We start from the raw sequence: 6,131 nt of genomic DNA, 5'->3' as shown, positions 1-6,131 counted from the left end.
GATTGTGTCGAGGCACAGATCTGGGGAAGCGTACCAAAAATGGTCTGCGTCATTGAAGGTCCCCAAGAACACAGTGGCCTCCATCATTCTTAAATGGAAGAAGTTTGGAACCACCAAGACTTCCTAGAGCTGGTAGCCTGGCCAAACTGACCAATCGCGGGAGAAGGGCCTTGGAGGTGACCAAGAACCCGATGGTCACTCTGACAGAGCTCCGGAGTTCATCTGTGGAGATGGGAGAACCTTCCAGAATGACAACCATCTCTGCAGCACTCCACCAGTCAGGCCTTTATGGTAGAGTGGCCAGACAGAAGCCACTCCTCAGGAAAAGACACATGACAGCGTTCTTGGGAGTTTGCCAAAAGGTACCAAAAGGACTCCGACCATGAGAAACAAGATTCTCTGGTCTGATGAAACCAAGAAGGATCTCTTTGGCCTGAATGCCAGGCTTCACGTCTGGAGGAATCCAGGCACCGCTCATCACCTGGCCAATACCATCGCTACGGTGAAGCATAGTGGTGGCAGCATCATGCTGTGGGGATGTTTTTTAGCGGCAGGGACTGGGAGACTAGTCAGTATCAAGGGAAAGATGAACAGAGCAAAGTATAGAGAGATATAGATCAAAACCTACTCCAGAGCGCTCAGGTCCTCAGACTGGGTTGAAGGATACAACAGGACAACGACACTAAGCACACAGCCAAGACAACGCAGGAGTGGCTTCGGGACCCATCTCAGAGTGTCCTTGAGTGGCCCAACCAGAGCCCAGACCTGAACCCAAGCGAACATCTCTGGTGAGACTTGAAAATAGCTGTGCATTGAGGCTCCCCATCCAACCTGACAGATCTTGAGAGGATCTGCAGAGAAGAATGGGAGAATCTCCACAAATACAGGTGTGCTAAGCTTGTAGCGTCTTACCCAAGAAGACTCGAGGCTGTAATCGCTGCCAAAGGTGCTTTAACAAAGTACTGAGTAAAGGGTCTGAATACTTATGTAAATATGATATTTCATATTTTATTTTATACATTAGCAAACATTTCTAAAAACCTATTTTTGCTTTGTAATTATACAGTATTGTGTTTAGAATAAGGCTGTAACGTGACAAAGTGAATGGGTCTGCATACTTTCCAAATGCACTGTATTTAAATGGTAACTCAGTAAAATACCCCATAATGACAAAGCAAAAAAAGGTTTTTAGAAATGTACATTTATTTATTTTTCCAGTTTATGTTTGCACCATGTTACTGGAGGAGAATGGGTACAAAGAAATGTCGAGAGCCCCCTCTATTGGTAAGCATGCACTTTATACGTACAGTTCATGTTGTGACCAGGAGATGGTGGTATTGTTCAACAGGCCTAAGGATGATTGTTTTTCTAAGGATTTACTTGTGATTATTACTTATCCCAATGACTTCACAAAGCAATGTTAATTGAAATGCTGCATTTCACAAAAACAAACCAATATATGTGTAAATCTATCAACTTTTTATTTGACATTCATTTAAGAGGTATCAAAAAATCTACTTGCATAGCTATTTGGAGGATAATTTAGGGACCACCAAATCCACCTTTCATCCGGATGGATACATCCTATTTTTTTCATCCAGTTCCCTTTATTACACCAATTTCCCTTTGAATGGCAGCCTATGGACAAAGGTCTGGTTGCCTGCACAGTGAAAAGTTATAATTCGTGGGAGGCTTGAAGGGAGGAGAAACCAAAGTGTAAGTTGTATCTATCCTCCCTGAAAAGAGGTCCTGACATTCACTTACTCTTTTCTCTCTTTCCAGTTTTTAGAGTCTGTTCTTTGAGCTGGGACAGAAAAGCAGTATCAGTAGTGGTGATAGATCAGACTGCAGCACCATTGTCTCCCGGGCAGGTCACCAACCCCCAGGCTGGGACTATGCATGTAGATGAGCCCAGGGCAGATGTCCACAAATATTTTTGGGGTTTGTTGCGGGGAGTCCCCGAACAAAAAGGGCTGTCTCCTAACCCGAGGAGGTTCCTCTCCTTTGGGACTTCCTATTCTGTCTGGGTGCCAAATTCTTTCAGAGGAGAGGACCAAGCAAGGTTTTATACCATTAGGCTTGATATCAAGGAGAGTGCTGGAGTCGCAGTGGGAGAATGTGTACAGATGTCCCAGCAGAGTCACAAGTTCATGACCCTGGTGTGTTGCAGGCACACCCTTGTTGCATCTCATTATCAGGCTTTGGCTACAACCATGCGTGATATTAGTATAGGGCCTACGTGTGTACTGTTGCCAAAATCTAATACTTCTTTCTTGATTGACCTGTTGGGACTGCAGTGTAATGGTACCAGCATTATAATGCATGTTCAGTGGCTGTTCATGGGATTTGCAGGTTTACAGAATCTACAGAATATTGGTTGTAAGTAAAAAACAAGGAAAAATCAAGGAAAAAAAGGTTATTCATTCGTTAATTGACATGTTGTGTGACAGAGAGAGAAGTTACAGTAGAATTAGACTCTTGCTGACCTTCCTGTAAACTATCATAAGGTTCTTGGAAACAAAGACGGTAGATTACAAGCATTTGCCCCCAAAAATCCTCCTGAAATCAGTCACTCCAAACCATCCTGGCCACTAAATCACCTTTAAGTAATAATTGTATTATCCTAGCTTTTAGCAGGATACCCTTTCAAGGTAAAGGGATCACCGTAAAGTGGTGTTGCCTCTATCCCTTAAGTGACACTTTATCTTCAGGTGTCACCTGCCAGACATAAATCTGAATGTGATCCCATGGCTAATGAAGAGAGATCTTCCTTTATTTTCAAATTCCAATGCAATGACTGACAAAAAAATACTCTTCCAAATCAATCCTTATCTTGTTTATGATTACCATTTAAAGGCTTCTGTTTAGATATTACTGTAGGCACCCTCAAATACACTTTGAGGTAAAAAAAAAAATCTAATAATAAACGTTTAAAAAAGTTCTGAAGGCAATGTTTTATACTCGCAATAAAAATCTGCATGAGCAAGTTTGTGAAATGCATTTCTGAAAAGTGTGAAAATATGTATTTCTTGGGAACAAGTAGATTGAGGTGCTCTTGTTGCTTTTTGTCTGTGTTCTGCTCTGTCGAGGGATGGAAGAAGGGAGGGAGAGAGAGAACAGACAAGCCCCAACACGAGGCTTAAGGGATTAAGTTCATTCTCACTGCCAGTCCGTTCGTCACCTAACCGATGCCCTCCACCATGCAGCCTTCTCAATGTGCTACCGTGTTTTGTGATTGGCCGATCCAGTCCACTGAACAATAATAAGAAGGATCAGTGACTCCTGAGAAAATATCCCCAGGCTAGGAGTAGCTTCCTATTCAAACTTAGTTCAAGTTGCACAGGCCTTGTTCCCACATAGATGCACTTGGTGGCCGACATAGGTGGCATATGCGATGTTATGTTACATTTTTTCACAACCATTGCTTGATTCTAAGAGTCTTGCATGGACAAGTATGGATTAGCAACCAAGGAAATGTTCTGGTTGATGTCAGACATCCATCCTAGACTGAACATTTGACAATCTGAAATGTCTATGACCTGTATAGTAGACGTTTATAGAAGATTTAAAAAACATTGGTCTAAGATCAGCCCATTCAAGTGTTAAATCAGTGAGCAAGTTGCTCTTATACACTGTAACTGTTCAAACTCTTCGGTCATCAAGTCTATCTTTGTTCCTAAAGTCTTTGTTCAGACTCCCTTTTTTTTTTTTTAACACCGGGTACTTGTGATACAGCCAAGCTCTATGGAGTAGCCTGATCTTGTTAAGAGTTCTTCATTTCAAATCAAGCTCTTCTTTCCCGTGTTTGTCCTTCGTATTATCTCCTCAGAGGTCCATGTTGAGATGGTCAGTGGTTGGTTGATGATACACAATACAACTAGGGCCCCTGAATCCACACTACAGGACCTCCAGAACTACAATACAGGACCTCCAGAACTACAATACAGGACCTCCAGAACTACAACTAGGGCCTCTGAATCCACAATACAGGACCTCCAGAACTACAACTAGGGCCTCTGAATCCACAATACAGGACCTCCAGAACTACAATACAGGACCTCCAGAACTACAATACAGGACCTCCAGAACTACAATACAGGGCCTCCAGAACTACAATACAAGGCCTCCAGAACTACAACTAGGGCCTCTGAATCTACAATACAGGGCCTCAGGATCCACAATACAGGGCCTCCAGAATTACAACAGAGGGTGCTCAGAACTACAATACAGAACCTCCAGAACTGCAATACCTCCAGAACTACAATACAAGACCGCCAGAACTACAATTACCTCCAGAACTACAATACAAGACCGCCAGAACTACAACTACAATACAGGACCTCCAGAACTAAAATACAATACCTCCAGAACTACAATACAATACCTCCAGAACTACAATACAGGACCTCCAGAACTAAAATACAGGACCTCCAGAACTAAAATACAAGACCGCCAGAACTACAACTACAATACAGGACCTCCAGAACTACAATACCTCCAGAACTACAATACAAGACCGCCAGAATTACAATTAGATCCAAAACTACAATACAAGACCGCCAGAACTACAATTACCTCCAGAACTACAATACAAGACCGCCAGAACTACAACTACAATACAGGACCTCCAGAACTAAAATACAATACCTCTAGCACTACAACACAATACCTCCAGAACTACAATGCAGGCCTTCTAAACTACAATACAATACCTCCAGAACTACAATACAGGACCTCCAGAACTAAAATACAGGACCTCCTGAACTACAACACAGGACCTCCTGAACTACAACACAGGACCTCCTGAACTACAACACAGGACCTCCTGAACTACAACACAGGACCTCCTGAACTACAACACAGGACCTCCTGAACTACAATACGGCCCTACCAAGAAAAAAGGCAGTAACTGCTTATTTGGTCGAAAATTAGTTAATGTCATTTTTGCTACATTAAATACATGCTTAATCATGTGGACAAGTATCCTGCCTCGTATTGTGTTTTGGAGGAAATTGGGGTCATGTTAGCAGTAACTGTATAAAGTCACTGTGAAACTAATGTAAATAAAAGCCATTTTTCTCAGTTCCACGCTATGAGCAGTTACTGACTTTTTGATTGGTAGGGCAGAATACAGGACTTCCAGAACTACAACACCGTACCTCCAGAACTACAATACAGGACCTTCAGAACTACAATACAGGACCTCCTGAACTAAAATACAGGACCTTCAGAACTAAAATACAGGACCTCCTGAACTAATATACAGGACCTCCTGAACTAAAATACAGGACCTCCTGAACTAAAATACAGGACCTCCTGAACTAATATACAGGACCTCCAGAACTAAAATGCAGGACCTCCAGAACTAAAATACAGGACCTCCTGAACTAAAATACAGGACCTCCTGAACTAAAATACAGGACCTCCTGAACTAAAATACAGGCCTTTGGAACTTTGGGAACCTCCCTGGTGAGTAAACAGAGACACAGGGCTTGTTAAATCTGACTGACTAGGAGAGTGGCTCTGTGAAAGGATCCCACAAGGATTAATTAAGACCATAGAAAGCTGTAGGGACCAGAGAGGCTCTGTGAACTGAGCTGGCCTTGGTCTCTTCATTGATGTTGTTGTCACTGAGTACTTTGAGTTGGATGGGGACCTCACAGCCTTACACCCCTTTGAATCCAGTTTAGTAGTGTCTCACACTTGAGAGGTGTCTGTCTAGCTGGTCCGATGAGAGGTGTCTCTCTTGGGAGAGATGTGCTTGAGAAGGTGAAGACACCTCCAGATTAGTGCAGAGAGAAGGATCCAGTGTCTCAGTCTATTGATGAGGCAGCAGCTCTGAAGGCTCTCTGATTGTATTGATGAGGCAGCAGCTCTGAGGGCTCTCTGGGTGTATTGATGAGGCAGCAGCTCTGAGGGCTCTCTGGGTGTATTGATGAGGCAGCAGCTCTGAGGGCTTTCTAGGTGTATTGATGAGGCAGCAGCTCTGAGGGCTCTCTAGGTGTATTGATGAGGCAGCAGCTCTGAGGGCTCTCTGGGTGTATTGATGAGGCAGCAGCTCTAAGGGCTCTCTGGGTGTATTGATGAGGCAGCAGCTCTGAGGGCTCTCTGGAACAATAGGGAGTCATTGA

The sequence above is a fragment of the Salmo trutta genome, chromosome 3 (assembly GCF_901001165.1).
Source record: "Salmo trutta chromosome 3, fSalTru1.1, whole genome shotgun sequence".
NCBI lineage: Eukaryota > Metazoa > Chordata > Actinopteri > Salmoniformes > Salmonidae > Salmo > Salmo trutta.
Note: the sequence above shows the minus strand (reverse complement) of the source record.